Consider the following 17,500-nt stretch of genomic DNA (forward strand, 5'->3'; position numbering starts at 1 on the left):
TTGAAGGTATGGCCATAGAATTAAAAAGTTACAATTTCCATAACTTAGCTTATACTTCACGAGTGAAATTTTATTCTAAAACCTTTTAGTTCCATAATGCATTACCTTTATATGACTTTTTTTTAAAGAAATACCTAGGACATTGTCACATAATCTATGACTTATTGATGTGACTGGGCAAAAAATATGAAATTTAGCATATTTATTAAGGGCATGTACAGTTGAAACTACCAAATTGAAATCTCAGTGAGCAATTAATTTACAAACAATTGCTGTTTTGTTTTTAGTAAATTATGTTCATAACCTTGTTGCTACATGAAACATGAAAAACACCTACATTTTGCAGAGATTTTCATTCACTCATTTCTTCATTTATGTATAGTCACAGCTTATTTTCAAGTAATGTAAAGGCTAGACATCCCATCAAATATATCTTTCTCTTTAATGTATCCTTATTTAAGTCATGAGACTTTTCCACTAAATGTTCATCAAGCTTAGTGAAATTCACAATGTGGTGTTCTTGGCATCCCAATAGCTTGAACATTATAAAGAGCATAAAGTCTGGCCTTTTAAGGCAGTCGTGCATTCAAAAAATAAATAGCCCGCATAACCTAACAGTTGGACTTTTTGTCCTTTAAACTTATTATGGAAGTACTTAGACTCCTTACTTTCACTACCATGAAAAAAGTAACAATATGCTTTGTGGATGTCTTTGACCTTTTAAGCCAGACTCACTGCCTCATGCATATTTTTTAGAATTATATTTTTAGTGAATGAGTATAATAGTAAAAATCATGTGGTAGGATAGCAGTAATTGCACTAGAAACAAAGAGGCCTTCCTAACTTAACATTTTGACATTCTCTGCTTAATCACTCAGTGGCCTCGAGGTAACCAACATGTGACTTTGTCTACAAAGTGTATATATGTAATGCCTGTGTGTTAAGATGCTGTCAATACAGCAAACCCTTATATGGTGAGTGTTCTCCGATGAGCACTGATTTTAGTACTCTGCATCTATGAAATTATTTAATCCCTCTATAGAGTCCCATGAAATCAGATGCAACTATTTATTCATGGATAGAGGTGAAGAGACATGTTTGTGGACATACAGCCAGCCCTGGGACTGAGTCCATGTGTCTGTCTCGAAGGTTTCTGGGTTCTTAACCGTGATGCTGTCCAAGCCTCCTCCAGTCAGCACCTTCAGTGGAGCAAACTGCTCTCTACAACATGGCTGTTGCTACCTTAGAAAGTACTTGACTATCTGGAGTTAATTACAAGTAAATATTCAAAAGTTTCATTCACTAGAGAGTGACCATTGATATCTCCACAGAGTCCCTAACATCTGCCCAGTCAGATCAGTTAGGAAAGTCAGGCAACCCAGGCGAGCATTTCTGGATACACACAGTGTGAACGAGTAGTTAAAGCATAGACTGATTGACTGCATGTTTAGTTGGCTTCGCCGTGTACTAGCTACATGTGACATCATAAGTAATATCCTCAAATATTACAAGTTATCATCTCGTGTAATAATAATTGACCATGCTTCTTTCAGCAACAAGCTGGCTTCTTTTCTTTTGGTACTTCAAAGAAAACTCTGATGGTGCAGTTTACTTGAGACTAGTTAGCAGTACAACAGAGATTAAGACCAGGCTGTCTGCTGCGTGGAGGTCACTTGCTGTTTCTGAAATTATGAAATACTGCGGATGCTTTTCGTATCTCTTCATTCTTACATTGTCATCCCTAGTTGCGCCAAATGTGTAGTCAGCCTTTTTAATCAGGAAACTAAGTTGCAAAGTTGCTGGTGGAACTGTGCTTTCCATTGTGGCTTCTGAAATGAGACATCAGGACAGTATGCTCAGAGCTCCTCATAATATGATTCCCTCAGCCGGTAATTTGCTTGTGCTGACATCAGCCCTGCCTCTGGGTGACCAGGAGATACACTCTCTTTTCTTCTTTCTTGTTGTGTCCGCTGTGTCCTGTAGTGGTCCAGAGCCCTTTCTCCTGAGTGATGTGAGGGTCTAAGTTTATGGAGGGCTGACTCCTGTTCCCTAGCCAGAGTGAAACTGGGCCTGGAGTTTTAACATCACCTGTGAGGATGAAGAAATGTGGACCAGGTGGGCCTATGTGACTGGGCTTTTTCTTATAAAGTAAAGCAGAGTTTAATTTCTTCAGGATCATTAGGGTAAATCTCAAACACTAAACAGGGATATTTGTACAGATGTTTTAAGGTAAAGTCAAAGAATTGCTGGATCGAAGCCTTTACCGTCGTATTGTGTGCCTTTTCTTGATGCCACTATTGAATTCATAAAAGGTTATTTTTGCTTGTCAGCTATGAGAAACAGTTTTTAAAAATAAAGTCAGTCAGTTACCTCTTCTTGCATTTAAAAGAAGAAAACATCTGGCAAAGGTGGGAGGAAGATAGCAGCAGAATGGTCTTAACAGTCCACAGTAAATGTCTTTTCCCAGCCAATTTCTGCTTGCAGAAAAGCCAGGCACCAGATTAGAGTCCTTAGGAAAAGTCCCTTTTGGCTGGTGAGCCCAGTGCCTCAGTCTGGTGCCCCCAAGCAGGGACTGGTGCTTTGGTTCACAGAGATGCGGCTTTTCTCTGGGAAGCCTGATAGATCCAATTGATTCACCCCTCATTTGTAGTCATTGCCACCTTGTGGATTACAAAGGATATTGGTGTTCATCAAACTTCGATTTCAATTTTGCTTTTTATGGCAAGTACACATTGGCAGTGGATCACTTACGCTCCTCACCAAAAGGATCCTCGTTTGTTCAGCAACACCTCACTTCTCCACTCACAGTTCATTTATGATTCTGATGAGAGTGTTTTTTCAGGAAACACACATTTCACTTTTTGACCTAGGAGCATCTGTTAGAATTTTTTTTTAATACTACTTTGGCATTCTGAAAGTGTTAATGTCTTTCATATCTGTTTAATGCTATTTAGGGATATTTATGATCACCTCTTGGTTACTAAGGGTAAAGTGTGTCGCAATTTTTTTTAAACAGACAGGAAAGCATTCACATGAGGAAACAGATTGCTTTAAACATGTGCTTCCTGTGACAGTAAAAAGAACAAATTAGATTTAACACTGTGTAATGAATGCATGAATGTGTACATTTAAGCTTTTAAAAGCTTTATGTTCAGTTTTGGTCACAACAAAAAGTGAGTCACCTGTAAAAATGAGAGAGAACTCAGGTATCCTCGGGCTCCTGAATGCCCAGCCGTTGCCGTTCTCACCTGATCCTGCCTCACTGGGATCATGCAGAGCAGAGCATTTAATGTTAGAGAGAATTAAAGTGTTGCGAAGCACAGCAGAGGTTAAACCAGGTTAGAATCGGCTTCTGTCCATTTACTAAAGAAATCAGTGTGTCCAGAAGGGAAGGGTTTTATTGCCATCTTCTTCTCCTTCTCTGAAAAATCAATAAAAAAAATCTTTTTCTGAACCCCAAATATCTCCCGACTTTTGTGACAGAAAAAGGAGAAAATCTGATGCTTACTTACAAGCACCTACTACAATTTAATTATATAAGGAAGAGACTCCTCTGCTTATGTAATTCAGCTTGTGCTCATGGCTGCTGGCTGGCAGGGAGTGAATAGAATCTGAGTTCGTATTTCCAGTTCGGCACAAGCATTGAATGAGAGGGCATGAATCCTGTCCCCGGCAGAAGAGGCACTCAGGGCCATTTCTGTCAGAACCCAGCGGATGGTGCTTTTCTGTCCCCTGTGCTTTCACAGCGAAGGATTTGTGGCATGCTCACCATCTCTCTGGCCAAGGAGGGCCAGGACAGAGTCCCTCAGGGGAGGGCATGTAGTTTGGGGACATCTGACTGTCTTATAGCGCACACTGAGGTACTAATATCAAAACAGACTGCTTGTTGTCGCACGGTGGGGCAGCGCTTTTTTTGGCTGCCGTGGTCGAAATGAAATGGGCAAGCTGTAGTCCGCTTGGCATCAGAATGGGCTAAGGGAAGCTGGGGAATCAGAGTCAGACTGTGAATGCGAGTAACAGCCAATGGTTAACTTCCTTTTTGTGTGTCACTTGGCAGCAATGAGATGGATGGCGATTTTTTTTAAACGTGGGTGAGAGTTCAGTGCCCTGGGAAGGACTGCAGAGGCTGTGGTTGTGCTTCCTCATACATTTGACTTGTGTTGATTTCTTGAGGTCACTACAGCTGTTCCAAGGGCCAGCTCCAGGAGCTGAGTACACGGCCGTCGGACTTCGGATGAAAAGGTAACTAGATGACAAGTGATCCACACAGAATCTTGTTGCTGATCACAAGGCAGTCACAGGGAATTCAGATTCTTGCCGAAGGCAGTGATGCCAGAGCATAATTCGTGCACTTGAATGGATACTCCTCAGTACACTGACACCCAAAGATATTTTTAAATTATCACCACTCCACACCCTTCATCTATCTCACATAAAAGATTCAGATCAATTTGGGACTGTCTGGAAAATGCATGGCTAAAATAGCCACATTGAATTCATATTACAGTGACCTTCTGCTTTTGGGGGGGAGGCTACTGCTCTATGGTGAGCCACATTATTTTATTTGAAGATTCATTTGAAGGAGAGCTTGGGAGAATTTCTAGCATTTCTCAAGATTTTCCTCCCATTTCTCTGTTTGCAAAGAGCTGTTCCCCAAAGGCGAAAAGAGCGAGTTGCCATCTTGAGGAGTGAATTGCATGTTTAGTGAATACCAAATGGTCTCAAAGTTACTCTGGAATTTTCATTATATCTGGTTGATTTCAAATACTGTTTATTCTCTTCAAAACTTCTAAACATTTGTGCAGGATATCAGGAAGATGACCAACTTCTGACAACCCCAAAAGCAGGGAAGGAAGCTTAGAAATAGAATACCATTTGTCTGGTAATTAGAGTGCATCTCTTAAGAGTTCAAGAGAATTCTGATTAACCTTTCTGTTCCCACATTCTCACATAAAATTAGCACACCTTTTAAATTATTATCTAGTATTTAAACACATATTTTTGAGCCTTCTTAATGCAACAGGTTCTAAAGGCAGGAAAAGTGTATTATAGGTTTCTAAAAAACTTCATTTTTCTTACATTTTAAATGTTCTGTTTGTGCAAAATTTCGAGAATCACCATAAGGGCTTCTTTGCATTTTTAATTTAGTAACTAACATATGAATAAATTTGCATATTAATTAGTTGCAGATTAAATCATGCATACATAATTGCCTCCTTACTGTGTTTAATGTTTGTCAAAATCTCCAGCCTGGTTTGATGGATGTCGTATGAAAGATTACAATTTGATGTACCCTTGGAAGTATTTACACCAATAATGCAAGATTCTTAATAGCAGAATTCTCTAGTTATATACAGTTACTAATAAACATGTAAGATAGGTACATGTCCCTTTCACTAAAATTTTTTTCTTTGCACCAAATCATTTACTATTCATAATCATTAATGCATCTCCTAATTATACAGCATATGTCTGTTAACTCTTTTGTTGCTGGTCTTCAAATGGTAGCTTTCTTTTTTCTTGTCCCCTAAAGAAAGCGAATTATTTGATAATAATTCTAAAAACAATATTGTCTTTTACTTATTTCTCTATTAGCAGACAGACATACATCCTTTGCCATTTATTTTACTATAAAATAAAGAATTATATAATCATTGTGTATTTCCTAGTTAAAGATTAAGAAATGACCCATGTGTTCATGCTATGTAACTGATGAGATTTTCTTCTCTTTTGCCAATGCTGTAAGAATTCAGGTATTTCAGAAATGGATAGATAGATAGGTTGATAGATAAACATATGCTCCAGCAAGATAATTGAAAGATAAGCAAAATTATCTAAATCATATTTCATTGTTTGGAATCTTAGGCATTTAATGTATTGTCAAATGTAGAATAGATTTTTTTTTTATTAGAGCTCAGATTTCTACAGTAGAAGCTGACTAGTAAACGGATGCTCTTGGTTTGACATAGTTAAAAATTACCATTAAATTTTCTTTTAAATTCATTTCTCAAGTATTTAATTTTTTTAAGTTTTATTTTATTTGTGTAAAAATAAGGCCAACTGGCTTTATCTCCCCTATTTTGATGTCTAAGCTGCTTATCACACTGTATTACCCTGCATTAATGAGTATTCCTACTGTGCAAAATTTTATCAAAAATGATAGTGTGAATGTCATTTTTAATTGGAAGTTTATTCAGTCAAATTTATAGTACACAACAAAAAATATGTATAGAGTTATGCTCCAAACCTTTTTAGACTATTGATCTTTTTGATGTAAGTATACATTTTTGTCAATCTAACTTTAAATTTAGTTTGAGAACCTAGATAAATGTTACTCAGTTCATGTACATACTATGGTTGGAAGAGGAGAAACTAAGGCACAGGGCAAATACATTTAATTATAAGAAGAATAAATGCAAAAATGGGCAAGAATTGATTTTCAGGAATCTTTTATATAAGAGATCAATTTTGTATATTTCTCATAAGTCATAATACCTGACTTCTGCCTATTTTATTATTAAATTTATTTGCCTAGCAAAAAAGACAAAGAGGAAAATGAGTCAAAACACAAACACCTGATTGACTTAATTTGATCTTTAAAATAGGAGAAATAATACCTTTTGGTCACTTCGGGGTTTTTTTCCCAATAATTACAAAACACATACTCTAATAATTTAGCAAAACATGCTTTTTGCAGAATGAAATAACTGCATTATATTATTTAGCAACATGAAAAATGAAATGAAAGCTGCAGAACTTATAAAAGGAAGCAGACAATCAGTACGGAAACATATTTATCCACAGCCATTGTGCCTAGGTAATTCAGGGCATATGGTATGTAAATGATGTTTGGAGATCCTTGCCAAATCTAAACACGATGGGATAAATTAAGGGCAGGTTTCCCTGGGTGTGAGTCCCATGATGGTGGCGGACACATTCCTCCTGCTCGGGTGTGTGTGCTCTGTTCTTTTCTTTGAGCAAGAGCATCACGCAGCACTGTGGCCAAATCTAGTTCTCAGCCGGCTTCTAAGATATTATTTATAATTTCCACAAATTGATTTTATGATTAAATTTAAAATACAGAACCAATTTGCCCAACCTTCCCCTTGAAGTCTTATTTCAAAAGTAAGGTGTGAATAGTGAATTCGTCAGTTTGGATTTAGATATTAAACCGTTTTAAAATAGGTCTCATGAACGATGGGATTTGGGTGTCTCTTAGCCACTGAATACAGAAAGGTATCCCTAAGAAGTAATTTCTCCTTGGGTTAAGATTAAGGTGTTTTCTAGAACAGATAGTAAAATAATTTGTACAGTTAATAATTTTAGTTACAAGTAGACCAGTCATAATTTTGAATTCAACCTGGTAATACAAATGGGACCACTTACAGTATTTTATTTTTGAATTATGTTGAAATATATGATGTCATTTCCAGAAAAAAGACTTTAAATCCTCTTACCATTTAAAAGTCGTTTTCAGTAGCTAAGTTATGCTATTTCCTCTTTTGTGAAAGAAATTTCTTTTCTTAGCTAGAGATCTGATCTTGTAGTTTTAATGTTTTAAATCATTCATTTTGATTACTCTTGGGACTTTGTAACTGGAGATTCTGGTTAGGAATTATGACAGAACCTTTTCTCCTATGATAACTTACTGGAGACTATACACACTGGAGACTATAAATAGTGTATTAAGTGTGAAGACTCAGTTACAAATGCAAGACTTACATGTTATTTATAAAGTTATTTGAAAACATTTTAAAGTATGTCAAGTGTTTTGTAGAATGTTTTATTATTTTACTATTAAGAGTGCTTTAATTAAATTTAAAACATTTTTTTAAAAGGGTGCAGCTATTTATTATGGTTTAGTTTTAAAGCTCTTTTTTTTTTTTTTTTTTTTTTGGTACCAGGGATTGAACTCACCACCTCACGCTTGCCAGGCAGGCGTTTATGCCACTGAGCTAAATCCCCGGCCCCCTTAGTATGGTTTTATTTGAATTAAAAATATGGGCCATCTTTCTGCTGTTGGCATTTCATTTACAGGGACAAATAATATGCTAGTTACTATATGGAGGATGAAATTTGGCTCAGTCCTGTTCATTGCTCTGTAAATTGGGTAAAGTCAGAGAAGAAAACTACTGAAATCAACATAAATTAATATCCATAATGCTGATCCAGTTTAAAATTCATGCAAGTGGTTGTGGTTCTGTAGGAGTTCATATACTTATGTGTAGCCTGTAGTTGGGGAACTCAGAACAGAGTGACTCTGTGACCATCCCTTGGTTCACCGAAGGTACCTCGCACAGCTGTGCTTCAGACTCAAGAACTGGCAGAAAAAAGCAGTATTCAATGGAAATAAAGCTCATCTGCCCTTCAACTTTGTGGGAATTTGCCACCTGTAAACAACAAAATGAGTAATCGCTGTCCAGATTACAGAGCCCAGATAAGCGTATTATACAGTAGGTTGTTGCGGCACAGTTTACTTACGTGGTACAAGCGCTGAGAATGCCAGCATGGAAAGTGTCGTGGCATCATAGGTTTTAAATGCCTACAAGAGTTTTAAATGGACTACATTTGAAACTTAAGCATCTATATTTATTTAAAGAAATGAAGGTATATTTGGAAAGGTGGAGGTGATTTAAGAGTTTAAGATTATTGCTTTGTTTTGTTTTATTTTTGTGGTTTTTGTGCCAAGACCATAAATAATAAAAATGAAACATCTTGTGTAGTTTTAGGTACTGTATGATTCACAATGACTTAGCAGTTTTGAAATTTTTAGAATGGAAAGAATATAGAAGATAAAATTTGCATCTCCAAAGACCACTTCAGCATAACAAATTTAAGATTCTGACAGTTTTCTTCCAAACATTTGAAAATTAGGAATTATAAAGGAAATATGGACACATCCCTACCTAGTGCACTGCTAGATGTCTGTGTGAGGACATCAATGAGTTGGAACTTTTTTTTAAAAGGTAATGATAAGGGGCTGGGAATTTAGCTCAGCAGCATAAGCGCCTGCCTTGTAAGCAGGCAGTCGTGAGTTCGATCCCTGGTACCGAAAAAAACGAAAAAGACGAAAAAAAAAAAGTAATGATAACTTGTTTTAATCTTTGCTTTTAGAGAAAATATTTTTTGAGTTACGGATATTGAAAGAATATTACTGTTTGTATATGCTTAGTGAATTTTATCTAGATTGAATCCATTAAGCTTGTGTCATAAAAGATATGACTTCTGCATATCTAGGTCTTACTGAAAGTATTTTAAAATCTGTCTTTACAAAATGCGAGGCTGTTCTTTTAACTTAATACAATTCTATTAATCAAATACATGCATCAGAACATGTTTTTGTGGGAATATAATTTTTAGCATGTTGTCAAAGGGGTCTAGCATGCCTTAAATGTTAAGAAACCCTGGTGTCAGCCACAAGTTGTGAGTATTGATTGATCCTGTGCCACTATCTACTCATCTAACATGGAATCAAAATAAGAATGAAGTATCAGATAAATAATTCAACAAACATTCCCATCTACTAAGCATTGGGCTTTCTGGTAAACAGCCATGATGAAGTCACGTGCAAAGGCACTTATGAATACAGACGAAAGTTCAGTTCTTAATGCCTCATAAGGCCATAACAACGTTGATCTTCCTAGCAGACTAATAACTTCAGGGATTATATGGCTCTTAAAAGTTGAATAATAGCAAGTGCATCCTAAATAATCTGCTGGTGTACCCGTATAGAGCTCAGGATAACAGTATAATATGGCGTATAGAGGTGCAATCATCTATATAGTTTACAATTGTTGGTTTCTTTGTTATCAGCATATTTCTGATATATTTTTATATACATATTTATTTTCATATACAGTGAAACACAATAACATTTTTTAAAATCTTGAGTATGGTAAAATGGAATGTGTAGGAAGAGACAAGCAAAAGTTAAATGTGTGGGACTAACATGGCAAAACAGTTTTCCCACTGTTTTCATCCCTGTTTGTAGGAGATAATATTTTAGCTACAAGGGAATATTGTGGTCCTAGAAGAATGTGACTATAACTTCAAATGTTTAAAGTAGAATACAGTTTAAATAAGTAGGTATGACCTGCCAAGATAAAAACCCCACAGAATACATGAAAAAAAAAAATCAAGAAACTGCATCACACATGGTAAGAGGCTTCACAGTATCACCTCTCAAAAGTGACAATACGTGTATCCATTTTTATGTCTTTGGCATTTTGTTGGCACTATTAATTATTCCACGGAAAGACTAACCACATGACATAAGAGAAAGGAAGGTAAGTTGCATCCTTCAAGTCCCCTCTGTGAAGTACATGAGAGAATGAATGTGCTCTCAGCCAGCCCAGCAAGTAAACTTGGTTCATCCCTAACTTTCAGCAATCTATAGTGCATGTGAAGGAAAGGCCAAGGTCCTGAAATAAAAAATTATAATTAGAACATTTGAAAACCAGGGGAAAAGTAATCATAATTATATGTATGGATTTGTATAGATTTTATTAGCATGAAATAGATAAAGTAGTATCAAATTTTTGTCTAGTAATATCCTCATTTTTCCATTTCATGAAGACTTATCCTCAAATTTGAAGCTACAGCTGGCTATAATGTGTTTTTCTGACAGATCTTCTCTTTGGACTTGATAGTTTCTATCATTAAGGAAAGGAAGGAAATGAATCTCTTTTTGTTCCTCATTTACTCTGTAAGCAAAATGTGGAGTTCCTGATATGTGCATATTACATTGTTGGAGGGTGGAGCAGAAATGCTGTTACAGTCTCTGTTTGTAATTTTATAAGATTTTAAAGTGATAAAATAGATGCATAATTTATTTAAGAGCAGTTCATAGCACGAAACGATTCCAAAGAATCCTATATTCTAAAATGACCCTTATCTGGAAGTGCCTATAATTCTGGATCACAGAGAGTTGCAGATCTGGTATGGCTAAGACAGTGGCCACCGACAGTTGACTGACCTCTGTAGCAGCTTCTGCCTGCCTTTACTTTGAAAATCACAGGGAGTATAGTTGCACCTTTGTTTCATCAACTGCAGAAATAACTTTTGATTATTTTTGTATTTTCAGAATTAAAATTGTCCACACAATTATAATTTAAGTGTTAATTTCAGAGTCGGAGAAAAACTCACATGAACACATCTGAGCACCTACATGCTTGAAACTTATTTATTTATTTATAAGTATACAGGTAGAACTTCCTCAGGTTTAGAGAGCTAGTTAAAAGTTAGGTCAGAAATTTCCACATCTTAGTTTCTGCCCTCCCATTAGGCTGCTTGTCTAGTAAACCCATGAAGACAGTCTCATCCCCATGTGCTAACTTGAAAAGCCAGAAACTTCAGGTTTCTTAGATGTCTAATTTAGTGGGGGGGGGGGAGTAAGCAGTTTAAAGAATTTTAAAAATTGTTTTAGCTAATGTTTCTACCCAGAAACATTGTCTTACTCTTCAGATATGGTATTAATTCTTGAATAAAGTGTACACATTTTTATCGCAAAAAGTAAGAGAAATTGGGGAGTTGAAAATCTGAAAGTTAAGGTTGCTAGTGAGTTGAAGAAGACAGCCTAATGCACACAAGAGGGATGGCTAAAGAACTCTTGTGTGTCTTGCGTTTCCTCTACCCACTCTTTGCACACAAAATACTTCCTGCTGGGTGGCACTAAATAGCTGAGTGCCCAAACCCTGTAACATCATGATTTTTCAGGTTGTGAACAGATATCAAAGAGCATGTTATGTTCTTTAATAAAGGGAATCTTCAGTTGGAGGTGAGGGTGACCGAGTTGTGCTGTTTGAGATTTTGACTCCTAGTAAGAAATTTTTAAGTTGTTTGACCTTCACAATGCATTTGATGATGGATTTGAAAGCAAAATATATACATTTGGGAAACAAATACCTTTGTCAAACATATAAAGACAATTTCTGTGCCCCTATTGGTAGCATTGTGACTTTGCAGTTTTGGTACTGTTAACAAGAGTGCTAGCTTATAATTATAAAGATACCCTTTTGAATTAGTTTTTGCTCAGTCATCAGTGAAGGAAAATAAGATCATTACTGCCATGTGTGATTTTTTGGGGGGGTAACCCATGTGATTCTATGGGCCTAATGTCAGAATTTAATCAATACCGTTTTTTGTCAAACAATTCTTACTTTAATTCTGTATATTCTACAAAGTTGTGTGTACTTATTTCACTTTGTATAGCAAAACCTAGATTTTTTTTTTTATCAGTACCGGGGATCGAACTCACAACCACCTGCTTGCAAGGCAGGTGCTTATGCCACTGAGCTAAATCCCCAGCCCCTAGATTTTTTTTTTAACTGCACATTAACTTTTTAAAAAATATTTCTTTTGATTCACTCCTAGCTCTCTTGATGATGATATAATACTGGTCCCTATTGTCTCTTTGTAGTCAGGTCTGTTTCTATGTGGGTTGGATATTTTAAATGCTGTGATTAACCTAATTAAAAAATTGTTTTAAAAACAGCAGGTAAAATTCGAGGTAATTTTGAGTTGTAGGACAAAGGTAGATCAGAAATAGATCAGTCACCAGTGTAAGCTTTAGACTGTCCATCAGTCTTGAGGAATATCATCTGTTACTTCTTCCTCCTTGAGAAATACCAATTCTTGCTCAAAGTGGCTATTTTCTAGATACACATAATAATAGTTTAAATAGAATATTTATAAACCAGGAACTTGAAATAAATACGTGGAATGCTATCCTTGTATGATCTTCACTCTGAATTTTAAAAGTTTTTTTTGTACTCCTTTTACCTATTTTTTTCATTCTGTTTTTATTCTGTTATCAGGGATTGCCACTAAAGTATTTGAAAATTATTTGTTCTCTGCCCAGCAATTTGTTGTTTTACTTACTCAATGTCAAACAATTAAACATAATCAACAGTTAGAAACTTCAAGAAATTGTTAGAATTCCCACCTTGAAGGGGGTTCACAAACCTTAGACAATTAGTCTATTTAGAATGAAAATGATTTTCATTGTGATCTCATATTTCCCACGTGATTCACTTGAGCAATGCATTGGCAAGTCCAAGAGTTAGTCATGATTTTTTTTAAAATTATATACATCCTGTGCTTAGGTTCTAGTCAACTTATTAATCCATTTTTGTCAAAAGTTTTTCAATTGTAATTCTTCATCCAGATAAACAAACATATGCAGGATTTCCCCTTTAGCTTTTTGGTAATTATTTTTCTATGTGTACCAATTTGAAGGAAAAAACAATTGTCCCTGCATTTCATTTGATTCAGGTGATTGTGGTAAGTCTGCTAACCCTCTTTATCTAGGAAGTGCGGGCAATCTGAGTCAACTTCCTCCTCCTCTGTTTTTATATTGTCCAGTACGATGCTTCCTCATTGTACTGAAATAGAAATGGTTTGTTTTTGTATCAAACTTGGAGACTAGCTATGGATTACACAGTGTTAGTATGAAAACATTTTTCTTTTTTCTTTTTTCTTTTTTTTAAGGAACATTCTGTTTATCCTAGAGCAAAAAGATCAATGAATCCAGGAAAAAAATAAGAAGTCTTTTCTCCATACATAAAATAATCTTTAGTCTTTAAAAATGTCAATTGTACTATTTGCCTAATTTCTTTTAATTTTGAGAGAAGAATGACAGTAAATTTATGGCTTTTGCCTTTATTTACATGAAATTGAGGAAGTGAGAAGAGAACTTAAGTTTGAGTTGGGCATATAGTTTCCAGTGGAATTAAATACAGAAATTCCTGTATCCTGGTCTTGCCACTTGGTATTTCGCTTTGCCACATCATGTAATGCCATTTGTTACATGTTACCCTGGCTACAAGGGAATGGCATTTTATATCTCTGGCTTATTGAATTTCAGAGCTGTTATGTTCATATGGGCAATGGACGTGTCCATGGTGTTCTATACCACAGAAAGGTGCAAATATGTGGAAAAGTGGAAAAATAAATTAATCAGATCTGACCGGCTGCAAGAATCTGGGAACCTGGTGTTCACATTTATTCTGCATCCTGCTGTGTTTCCAAAACAATATATGTTGACCAGAGTTTTTATAAAAGAGTATGAGGAAACTCTTTTTTTCTGAAAGGAAATAGTGCCCCAGAAAGATAGTGATCAAATATTTATGGAACAGAACTCTGATTTTAAAAATTATCCCTCATTTCTTACCTTAGTAATCACTGTGAATTATATTATAATCAATTTGACCACAAGCTGTCTGACCAGTCATGAAGAAAATAAATATTTGATCATGTGATAAGCCATTTGTATGTCTACATATGAACCCAGGCCATACAAAAATAGATAATTCAAGATAACGTAAGAAGCTGCTGAGGAAACCACAAATAAAAATTAGATTTCACTGTCTCTTCTGATCGTTTGGTATTTTTGTGTGAGAAAAGCACATTCCAAACTGAACACAAATTCCTAAAACTGTTTTATTTCATATTGTTGTTCAGGCCACTGAAAAGATCAAGATGATTTGTGCTTTATCTGAATTCTTGATGTATTATGAATTTATTTTAGATAAAAATTAAATTTTTTGTTTGTTTCTTAAGTATATTTCCCTGAGAAAAATATGTTCTTGTGATAAATGGACATATTGGGAAAAAATTTAATTCATATTCCAGTGGAGGAAAGTAATACTATTAAAAGGTTAAAAATTATTGCTTTTTTATGAGAACATACTTTATGTTTTAAAACCTTAACAAACACAGAAATAGCAGATGTATAGGTAGCAGCATGTCAGTGCTCACACAGGCTTTCTCAAAATTATGGTCTGCAGAAAACATTCTGACAATGTATGTATTTGTGTGTATGTCTGTCTTGCCTGTCTCAATATCCATTTTTTTAACCTCATTATGTTTTGAGAATTAGATCTTTTGTAAAACTGTATTCATCATATATAATAGAAACTCTTGTCATTGCAGTTTAAAGTTGAATATTAAAACCTCCTTATTAGAACATTATAATTTATTAATTTTTTGCAATACAACAAAGCACATATATGCATTTGCTAATTAACATCAACATTAGTTTAGCTTATGATTTAAATCTCTTGTTTATAGTGACTCCTACTGGAGAACAAAAAATACCAACTAGTTGTAGTTTCTGTGAATAAATTAAATCTGGTGTTTCTTCTTTTTTAAATTGATAAGAGTGGTTTAGACAACTTCTTTTCACCGGCTTGACAAAATTTACAATTCATATAACTTTAAATATGAGCACATAGATTTTGATCCTAATGAATCAACAAAAATTACATAACTAATTGTGCATATATACTTTTCAGGCCAGTAACATAGAGTATTCCAAGAACGATATGTGATTGGATATCTTACTAAAAGAATAGTTCAGTGTGGCACGGTGATCTCATGGGTTTTTTTTCCATGCTTAATCGACTTTTCCCCTAAATCCATTTTGGGAAGAGATTATTTTCTTGTTGCTCTACAGGGCACTCTCACTAAGGAATCATGAGAGAGAAGGAAATGTTCTGTCCTTTATAACACATCGTTAATATACCAAATGATGAGGCGACTTCTCTCATCTGAGTCTTAAAAGGTGTACATGTGTGAAGCTGATGAAGGAACTAAAACTCAAGTCTGAAATGCATTCTGACCAGAGTCACAGCGCTGCACAATAGCAACGTCGTCCATACAGATGTGCCCCTCAGGTCCCAGCCCTGTGGGTTTTATCATGTTGCTCATCTCCCACTTCCCCTGTCTGAGTAGCTTTTGTGGTCTGCAAAATATTATCTAAGGCCTTTTTAATATGAAGATAATACCTATCACAGAGTACTCATTATGAGTAAACATCTTGTAGTTGTATGCTCTTTAAATTGTATATCTTTATGGGTGTATTAAATTCTGAACATATTATTAACATTTTTGGTGAGGTATGTATTTACCTAATGTGGTTTTCTTGTTGATAGCTTCTTTGCATTGTTATTAATCATTGTATTATGACACTGTCACTTTTCTCCTTAGGATATGATACTCTACTGATTCTGCTATTTTAAACAAAAGGGATCAGTAATGTAGAAGTAAGCAAGTATACTATGAACAGACACAAACTTTCAATGTTCAGTGATTTAAATAGGAAAGTGAAGTTGTTCAAGTTCTACCAGGTTATGTGATAGAGAGGGAAATGTCATTCCTTCCATTTGACCATCATTTATTCACTCTGTCACTCATTTCAGGGATTGAACCACCTATGCAGTATTCTGTGTGTACATTAGGTTTATTTGATCTTTGCATAACTGTGTAGTAATATAATCATAGGCAAAAAAAAAAGTTGGACCTACTTCAATGAGATCTGTGATTGGGAGATCAGTTCTTAACTCTGTAATGGCTTTCTAATTATTTAAAATGTATATGATTGCCTTTACAATTAAGGCAAAATTCTTCAGTCATATTTTTCTATTGTTTAAAAGCCAGGTCCTGTTTCTTGGTTACATACATGGTTAATTTTTCAGTAGCAGACAGGATGTTGACATATCTGTGAATCCTGTGTTTGTCTCAGGATGGAACTTAACCCAAACTTGGGAAACATTTAAAAAGTGTCTGTGAAGTTGTTAAAGAGACTATAGAAATTCTAGGCTTGTCACTCAAGTGTTGTGGAATTCAGTTACTTGCTTTGCTTTAATGCAATCATTCATTCATTTAGCAACTCTTTATTGAGCGTTTATCTTGCCAGTGATGTTTTATCCAAGCTTTGGAGGGTAGTGGTCAAATATCCCCCAACTTTCATGTGACAACTGTAGATGCATATTATGTCACCAGTTGTGCTTCACCTCATGTATATTCCTGTCAAAGATATTTTGGAAAAGCACAGAACTGAAAATTTTAAATTCTAGAAGGAAGTAAGAACAACATAGATTTTCTTTAATAAGTGATTTTTCAATCAAGAATCGCCACCTCCCAGGTGGCAGAGAAAAACAAGTGGCATTGGCAGCACTGCCTACCTGCAGTGTCCTCTGTAAGCTTTGTAACTGTGTGCCAGGAAGTGGTGGGTACTGTTTAGTGAGGCTGACCCTAACAATCAGTGTCTGTCATGTTAATGATAGGAAGAAGCCCTTTAGCGGACTGCAGTGGCATGGCTTTGAAATCCTAGCACTAAAGGCAGCAGGATCACAAGTTCAAGCTCAGTTTGGGTGGCTTAGCAAGACCCTGTCTCAAAATAAAAAATAAAGGTAGCTTAGTGTGAAGGTTCTGGGTTCAATTCTCCATGGTGGGGTAGCTTGCTTAGCTCCGCTGGTTAGGTAACTTGCTCAGTTACATACTTCTGGGAAACAACCTATAGGTCAGTTCAGTGTACTTTAAAAATTGGCTGTTTAAGACCTCTTTCAAAATTATGATGAAACATGAATTTATGCATCGTTTCAGTTGTTCTTATACTTCTGTGCTAATTCCCCACGCATCACAGTAAAAATTTATCATGGATAATATTTCTGTCACAAAGACAACTTCAAAGTCTGAGATTCCAGAAATGTCTCAGTTG

At 35.5% G+C, this 17,500-nt stretch overlaps 1 protein-coding gene across 17 annotated transcripts in view; it reads left to right on the forward strand.

The window, feature by feature from the left end:
• The window catches only part of Tcf4 (transcription factor 4), a 331,213-nt gene that overhangs the window by 218,112 nt on the left and 95,601 nt on the right, over positions 1-17,500 (forward strand). Inside the window, exon 1 of one of the 17 annotated variants that reach the window (XM_063231595.1) lies at positions 4,036-4,242. The exons of the other annotated variants lie outside the window; for them this stretch is intronic. The gene's annotated coding sequence lies outside the window, so the exon portion shown is untranslated. Of the gene's footprint in view, positions 1-4,035; positions 4,243-17,500 lie in introns of those variants that run through there. 17 annotated transcript variants of the gene reach the window in all.

The sequence above is a fragment of the Cavia porcellus genome, unplaced genomic scaffold (assembly GCF_034190915.1).
Source record: "Cavia porcellus strain 051 isolate PalLab524CR breed Dunkin Hartley unplaced genomic scaffold, mCavPor4.1 scaffold_20, whole genome shotgun sequence".
Taxonomy (NCBI): domain Eukaryota; kingdom Metazoa; phylum Chordata; class Mammalia; order Rodentia; family Caviidae; genus Cavia; species Cavia porcellus.